Here is a 9,304-nt window from a genome sequence, read left to right on the forward strand (position 1 = left end):
GAGAGAAAGGTGGTGGACATTGACTACGTGGACTTTAGTATGGCCTCTGACAGAGTCCTGCATGGGAGGCTGGTTGAGAAGGTTAAGTTGCTTGGCATTCAGGATGAAGTAGCCAATTGGATTCAACGTTGGCTTAGCGGGAGAAGCCAGACAGTGGTAGTAGATGGTTGTCTCTCTGACTGGAGCCCTGTGACTAGTGGTGTGCCACAGGGATTGGTGCTGGGTCCGTTGTTGCTTATCATCTATATTAATGATTTAGATGATAACATAGTAAACGAACGGCAAATTTGCAGATGACACCAAGATTGGGGGTGTAGTGGACAGTGAGGAAGGCTATCAAAAGTTGCAGCATGATCTTGACCAGCTAGGAAAACGGGCTGAAAAATGACTGATGGAATTTAATGCAGACAAGTGTGAGGTGATGCACTTTGGGAGGACAAACTAGGGTAAGACTTACACAGTGAATGGTAGGGCTCTAAGGTGTGCGGTAGAACAAAGGGACCTGGAAATACAGATCTATTGTTCCTTGAAAGTGGCATCACAGGTAGATAGAGTAGTAAAGAGAGCTTTTGGCACCTTGGCCTTCATAAATCAGGTTACTGAGTACAGGCGTTGGGATGTTATGTTGAAGTTGTACAAGACATTGGTGAGGCCGAATTTAGAGTATTGTGTACAGTTCTGGTCACCCACCTACAGTAAAGTTATCAATAAGCTTGAAAGAGTGCAGTGAAAATTTACAAGGATGTTGCCGGGACTTGAAGACCTGAGTTATAGGGAAAGGTTGAATAGGTTAGGACTTTATTCCCTGGAGCGCAGGAGAATGAGAGGAGATCTTATAGAGGTATGCACCATAAAGAAGAGTATAGATAGGGTGAATGCATGCAGGCTTTTTCCCCTAAGGTTGGGCGAGACTACAACTAGAGGGCATAGGTTTAGGGTGAAAGGTGAAATATATAAGAGGAATCTGAGGGGAAACCTCTTCACTTAGAGGGTGGTGCGAGTGTGGAATGAGCTGCCAGCACAAGTGGTAGATAGGGGTTCAATTGTAACATTTAAGAGAAATTTGGATAGGTACATGGATGAGAGGGGTCGGGTGCAGGTAAATGGGACTAGGCAGAAGATCAGGTCGGCATGGACTAGATGGGCTGAAAGGCCTGTTTCTGTGCTGTAGTTGTGCTGCATCATTGCCAATACTTCTCAGGAAGTTCCAATCCATTACCTTTTATGCAGTGAATTGCTCTAGTTCCTATAAAACAGGATATTTTCTGAGTTTATCATGACCAGAAGCATGGAGGAATTACACACACGTATTTAGATATAGATTCAGTAAAATCAATGACTCTCTTGCTTTCAAAGTCCTTTGCCACAATGGAAGTTACCTATAAAGTTGTCACACTGCAATTACACCCTCCTGTCAATGGTGGTACTGCGGCTAATAGCCTGGCCAGAGAGAGTCATAACATTACAAGATTACTTAGGCAAATTTCATCACAAATTTAATCACGAGACTTTATAATGAAAGTGTCGACACGCCGTATATGTTGATGTGTGGTGACACACATGGGCACTCAAGACTAACTGTACTGAAAAGAAGTTAAAGAGTAGGGAAATATGTGCCAGAATATGCAGGTATACTTCAGCCCAAATGTTACTATTCTCATTTTGTGTAAAATTTATGATGTTATACTATAATTTAAAGATATAATTTGTTTAGAATTATGAAGTCTTATTTTTTTAATTTTATGGTTATAAGTTTGTATATTATCATTTATATTAGAAGCTGCCCATCCAAACATATCATAATGTAATTATGACAAGAAAGATTTATTGCATCGATACTTGGGTAAAAAGGTTATTTGGATGGTTAGCCCAATAGTTCAAGCTAAACATTGATTTCCAAAAAAAACTTCACTCATAGTATATGCACAGTAAATACAATTGATACAGTTGTCTTTCTCCACATTCATTGTACCATCAAGTCAATACATTCTCTTACAATTAGTCAACACCACTCATGTTTCCCCCTTAAACAATGCACCCATTTGAGAGGCTGTTACATAGGATCCAGCCCCTCAGTGTCCAGAGGCAGCAGGACCCTACTCTGTGGTCCTTTCCCACAGAACCTTGGCAGTGGCTGTAACGAGCTCCAGTATGTCCCTCAGCATGTAGTCCTGCACCCTGGAATGTGCCAGTTGGCAGCATTCAGCTGAAGACATCTCCTTACTCTGGAAGACCAACAATTTTTGGGTGCATTTTTCACCTGGTTTATAATCTTTCAGCATCATTTAATGTTGGTCTTGTTATGTTTCCCTGGGAATAGCCATAGATCAGAGAGTCCTCTATTACACAGCTGCTCTGGTGAACCTTGACAAGGGCCATTGCATCCTTTTCCAGACCTTTTTCAGCAAACGCACAGTCCACAAGGTGTTAGAAGAATGTCTCATTCGCACCAGAACCATCTCGAGGGTAGTTTGCAGCGGAAGTGAGACTCTGGCTGTGCAGGGAAGATCTGACTGGGAGTGCCCCTCCTACTGGCAGCCAAGTGAGGTCTTGGTGCTTGTTAGTGGGTTCTAGCAATGAGACCTTGACAGTCTGCTTGGGAAACCACCCTACAAGACCCACTGTCTCCTTTTCCTGCAGGCCCTCCAAGACATTCTGTGCTGACACTATCTGATGGACTCGAGATCAAAGATGTAATCACTGATTGAATAACTTATTAGCTAATTTCTCAGGGAAACGTATTGTTCATACACTTATGAATCAGATGCATGTTAATTGCAGTCAAGCACATTTAAAAGAACATCTATCCTTTACATAATGCCTTTTACCATCTCAAGACAGCTCTAAGAGCTTTACAGTTGATGAGGTGCTTTTCAAGAGTAATTGCTGTGGTAATGTGGAAAAGTATATCCATGGACTAAAGCCGACTAATATGTTTGCATAGTGCTGCAGAGAAAATTCTTTACCCACAGGGTAGTGAATTTTTGGAATTCTCTACCCAAGAGGGCTGTGGAGTCTCAATCGCTGAATGTACTCAAGACAAATATTGATATGTTTTTAGATATAAAGGAATCAAGGGATGTGTGGTTAGTGCAGGATAGTGGCACTGAGGTTAAAAGATACACATAAAAAGAAGCAGGAGTAGGCCAACTGGCTCCTCATTCTTGCTCTTCCATTCTGTAAAATCATGGCTGACCTTCTAATTCAGTGTATGTATTAAATATGCACTAATCCCAGATCTCCTGATTCCCTTAAATGTCTGTAAGAACAGATTTACTTCCCTGAACAGGAATTGAACCTGTACGCAGCAGGGAAAATGCCAAATCCTAACCACTAGACCATCATGGAATACAATGAAGCAGATCTGTGGAGGAGTAATATTTGCCTCCTCCGCAGTAAATTATGATTTAGATACAGAAAAGGTAATGAAGGAACAAAGTGATAAAAGAGCCTTCTTCGGGTTTGTTAAAAGCTGACATGATTGTGGGCCTTGACTTCATTGAATGACAGACAGGGAAGGAAGCCAAGTGAGAGAAGAAAGCTTAGATAACGGAAATCCATGGTCAAAGCATTTAACCAATTTATGGCAGAGGAGCAGTTGCAGCCAGGTGCCATCAATTATAGTGTGTGCACACATCAGTCGCGCAATTGTTAAATGGTACTATGTTTGTGTAGTGCTTTACCATGTGTGTGCACATGTAACTTAATGTCTGTTAATTGCTCACAGTGAGGAGTTCACGGTTTAGTTGGTTAAACAAAACCCTACACAGCACCTGAGCAAAGCTTCCAAATCTTCTCCTTCTGTATTTAAAAGACGTCTCAGGGACAGGATTTCATTTATTTAAAAGAGATTTTTTAGAACACTTATGTGAGGTGCAGTGCCACTTGCTAATACCCTGGAAGATCTTGGGTACAATCTCAGTGTGTGGTGAATTATCTAATTCTGGGCTGGAACAAAGGTTAAGCAGAGCTTCACTTTGCATGCACACATGTAATGTCAGTTGGCCTCAGTACCATGGTTAGGGAGCAGGCAAGGCTTCTGGCTGTGCAGTGACCTCTGCTGGAAGTTGTGGCTGTGAGGCCAATCAACCAGAACAAGATGAAGTCAGCTCTGATACCCTTCATGATAAAATCGCCTGATTTGCTTCTCCTTCACTTCACTCTCTAAAACCTGCCCCAATATTTTGTTGTTTGGTGTGCAGTTGTTCTTTTCTGTCTGATAATTCTGCAAAGCATCTTTGGACATTTTCTTCCAGGGATGAGAGAAGAGAGAGAATCCAAATGTAAAGTCCCCAGATGACTAACAACAACAACAAAAACTTTTACTTATATGTGACCTTTAATGTGAAGAAATGCCTGTGGGTACTTCATAGAACTGTTTTCAAACTAAATCTGATAACAAGCCACATATTAGGTATGAGCTTGGAAACAGGTTTTGATGAGGATAAGGGAGGGAATTCCAGACCTTGGCAGCTGGAGGAAGAGCAACCAATGGTGGAGCTATTAATTTTGGAATGATCAAGGGGCCAGATCTGGAGGAGCACAGTTACCTCAAGAGGATTACAATGTTGGAGGAAATTACAGGGATAGAAGGGGGTGAACCCCTGAAGGGATTTGAAAACAAATTTTACCACTAACACATTGCTTAACCAGGCACCAATACAGGACAGCAAACATAGGGCTGATCGGTGAAAGGATCTGATGCAAGTCAGGAGCCGAGCGGCACAGTTTTGGATGATCTCAAGTTTGTGGAGCTCAGTAGAGGGCAGCTGCCCAGGATTGCTTGTGAATACTGTAGTCAAGTTTGGAGGTAGCAGAGCCTTGGATGAGTATTCCAGCAGTGAATAAAATGTAGATTTACCACATTAAGTGCACTATATAAATATAAATTGTTGTTAGTCTGGCTAACGACCACATGGTGGTATAAGGCTATTGCTCATTGTGAAATTATACACCAGGATGAGAAGGCATCTTAAAAGCAAGAAGGTAAACATGCTTTTCCAATGTCTGAATTGAATACAGAAAAATCTGTCACTTCTTCACTGAAGCTACTGTCAATACATTTATTTTTGCAAAGTCATTTAGGTAATATTATGAACAGATAAGATATCTGAGAGCACTGATTATTTTACTGGACTAGGTGAACCAACAATGAGTTCTAATTCCATAACCACAGCTATGGAATTTACATTGAATTAATTAAATAACATTTGGAATAAAATGTTAATATCAACAATTCTGACCATAAAATTGTAATATTGTCCTTCAAAACCAATGTGATTCATTAATTTTCTACTATTATCAAGTAAGGTGACAATACAGGCCACCAAAAACTTCCTCCCAAAAATGAAGACCACTTAAACCAATATTTAAGACATGACAAAATAAAAGCTAGTCAGTAATGGAAATGTGATAGATTGGGGGAAAATATTGAGAGTGAGGATTTATGAAACTGGAGATACTTCAAAATGCTAGTGTTGCAGTTCATATATTCTTCCATCACTTTTAACACATCCAGGAGAGAAAGTCAAATCATACCATAATTTATATTTCAGGTTGTCCCATGATTTGGATACTATATTGAATCAACCACTGCCCTCACTTTACATGAATATACGTACATGAGAGGCCACATAAGATGCCAATGTCCACTTCCTGTTTACTTCAACAGTTGGTAAAAAACAATAATTTCAGACAAAAATAATAATAGGATATATTTGCAGTTATCAAATTACCCAATATAGACAAGCACAGGAAAATACTACTCATGCAAATGCTTAAAAAATATACTTTAAATTAGTTGAGTAGAGTGTTAAATTTATTTTTCACAATTTATTTCTTACTTCCAAAAAACTGCAAGGTTTTTGGAGAAAATTATCTTTTATATTCTTTCCTTCACTAAATCAATCAATGAATGAGCCATGTACCTACACGTGGAATCCAGAGTGAAGAAAATTAATTCATGCATACTTGTACCAGGAAATTGGTAATACAATCGGAACACATTCACAAGAATTTCAAATTGAAGGCCAATTAAAATTTGAACCTTAACTTCATTTACATAAACATAACCTATGGATGGGTGTCAGTGATGCCCAACCAATTACAGCCAGTTCTGTAACAGGTCAAGCTGATCCACAGTAGTAGTACTTAAAGATGAAATCACTGGAAAAAGTTTTCCAGTCATTTTTTGAGCAATCCCCTTAAGGCTGCTATATACCAGGAAAACAGAGCAGAATATACACATGAGAAAAGCTTTGTCAATTTGCAGAGCAATATCGCTTGAGGTTCTATAATCATCAAAGGATCCCAATTTGTCATTAAGTCATACAGCTATGGAAACAGGCCCATTGAATCTTCACCAACTAAGAGCATATTTACATTAATCCTGCACTATTCACATTTTATTCTCCAAACATTCCCATCAACTCCCCTCAGATTCTACCACTCACATAGTGGCCAATTAACCATCCAACCTGGACATCTTTGGGATGTGAAGGTGTTATGAGAAAGGTTCTTTTGGATCTTCAGGATAGAGGTATCTGGACACACAGTCTTTGTACTTTAAAAAGGGGGATTTTATTTACAAAGACCGACACAGGAACAGAATGTGAAGGAACAAACGCACACTCGCACTCAGGTGATTGCGAAACGTGGGGGAAGTTGTAACAGGGGTGACGTGCACACACAACAAACTAGTACAAATGATCAGGGAACAAACAAATAAGTTGTCTGAACCCCCTGAATCTGGACAAACAATGGATCTACGCTACTGGGAATCTACTTAGGACGCTCCTAGACCCTTGTGGAAGTGCACCCTCTCACCTGTGGTCTCGACCCCGGCAGCAATCGGAAAAGAGAGAAAGCTGCCCACGTGTACCATTTATAGGGCTGGAACTGGGTGGAGCCCGTTCAGGTAATTCAAGCAAGCCAATGATTCAGGGTCAAGAACAAAGGTGTGTTACCAAGCCAATCCTTAGGTGTGCTCTTAATGGGTGGGGCGGAGCCAAACCCTTGATTGACAGTGGTGTAGCTTCCGACCCGCTGGGCAATGCTATCATCCAACCATGGGGGTCAGTAGTGTAGCCACTATCATCTGACCCCTGGCCTTTCATACTACATTCCACCCCTCAGAAGTTATACCACTTGTCAATCATGGGGATAGCTATAACTAAGCTAACAGAAATACGTGTCAGTGTGCGGTACTTAATGGAAGGCAGAAGTGGTTCTAATAATTTGGCATGCACAGCACAAAATGCAGACTGCTATTACAACTAAATCGAGGGTTGTGGCCCAGTGGACAATAGTTGCCCACCATCCCCCCAGAGACCCAAACGGCCACCAGTTTCCCCATGAGGTGTTTTGCTGGAGGAGCTGGTCCCTTGCCTTTTGAGTTTTAGTTACCGAGTCCCCAACGTGAGGAGCCAAGTCTGTGATATTGCTGGATGCATCTGGGATAAAGGTACAGCACTCCTTCCCAACCACTGCACAGGTTCCACCTTCTGGTAGTCCAGGGCCATTCGGTTCTGAAGAGCCATCAGCCTGACGGCAGCCAGCTCCTCTGTTGTCTGTGTCAGGGCATACCTGGTACGTTGCAGTGACATTTTGGTTTCGTCAGCCACTGTCTGGAGCACACTGGTCATCCTTGTGACTTCTCGGGACAGTCGAGCCATGCCATACATGGGAAAGGCAATCATCCAGAACCTTTCAGCTTCCATGATGGCTCTTTTGTGCCGGTGGCCGCTGTATGCTGGGTGCTCCCCGAAGTCGTCGAGTGCATGGATGTAGGGCACCACAAAAGCTGGGAAGCAGCAACCGTGTCAGCTCGTGGGGAGCCACAGGTAGGCATGGTGCCCGCAGACCCAGTGGGTGCCGTTCAGGGTCCAGGGAGCTCCCAGCTTAGCGGCACCGTTGACAGTGGTCACTGTGACCCCTGGGTACCAGTTGCTCTCGCAGTCACTGTAGCCCACTGGAAAGGTGGAAGTGTGGTCGTTTTGAAGTCTGCACCAACATTCTTTCAGCTGACTGGATGGCTGCAGGGTGACTCTTGAGGGTGGGGACTCGGGTTGAGGTCAAATTGTAAGAAGGGAAATACCAGCTCCTGAAGCACCCACCCCATCGGGAATCACTGGAAGAAATATTCTGTAATGGTGAGGGGAGTGGTAGGGGACTACCATCTGGCCCCCCCCCCCCAAACTGATAGACTGAACCCAACAGGTGCAAAAGGTCTGTGTAAGCAGTTCATTTGGCGATCAAAGGGAATTGCTGTAAGTGGGAGAGCTTCACCAGCGTGTGCTGGGGTTCGGAGGCAAATCCAGCAGTCTGATTGATTGGAAGTGTTGGCGAATTCGTACGCGACGCAGAGGAAGGTGTTCGTAGGTTCCTCGATGCCGATCATCACAGTGAGGAGGAGGAGTAGCTGGAGAAGCGCCATCGTCCTGTAGGGTGAGGGGGAGGGACAAACTCATTCTCGGTGGGTCAGGTTTTGGGTATGAAGGCAGGAGAGGTTAGTTTGACCCGGGATCGCAACCCAACGAGTGTCCCCAGGACCGCGCGCAATGACTTCCCCCTTCTGAGGGGGACCTTGTGGCTGTCAGACCCAGACCCTCTCAGTCTCGGGGGCTTCGGGGTCTCGCAAGTCGGGTGGTGGGGAGTGGGCCAGATGACAGGATAATGGAGACTCCCCTTGGCCAGTGGGCCGTGTGTTACGCTGATCGACGGCCTGCTGCAGCACTCCCGACCACCCCTGCAGTGTGCAGGAGGGTGTCAGCGTGCATACAGTTTATTTCAGCGGGCCGTTCATTCTTTCTATCAGGCCCGATGCCTGGGGATGGTAGGGGATATGAAACAGCCACACGATCCCCGCCTCTGCTGCCCAGTTTTGTACCTTCGCCCCCGCAAAGTGTGAGCCCTGATAACATTGCACCTCCTGTGGGACTCCATAGATGGAGGAGAGATGCTGCAATCCTTTGATTATGCTGTTCTGGTCGGCCCTCTCACAGGGCACCGCCACCAGGACACCCGAGTATGTATCCACCTGTGTCAGGGCCTACTGATTTTTATTGTGGCGTGGGAGCGGTCCCATATAGTCTATTTGCCACACGTAACCCACTCCTGTGCCGCAGCGAATGTGACCCAATGGCCCCACCGGCCAGCCCTGTGGTTTTACCTGCTGGCCGGTGGGGCAATTTGCGACAGTGGTTTTACACTGATCCACTGTAAGGGCGACCCTGAACTGTTCTGCCCAGCGCTGTGTACCATCAGCCCCTAAGTGACCGCTCTTACGGTGCGCCCATGCGGCTAG

This window comes from Pristis pectinata, chromosome 5 (genome assembly GCF_009764475.1).
Source record: "Pristis pectinata isolate sPriPec2 chromosome 5, sPriPec2.1.pri, whole genome shotgun sequence".
In the NCBI taxonomy this organism is placed as follows: Eukaryota; Metazoa; Chordata; class Chondrichthyes; order Rhinopristiformes; family Pristidae; genus Pristis; species Pristis pectinata.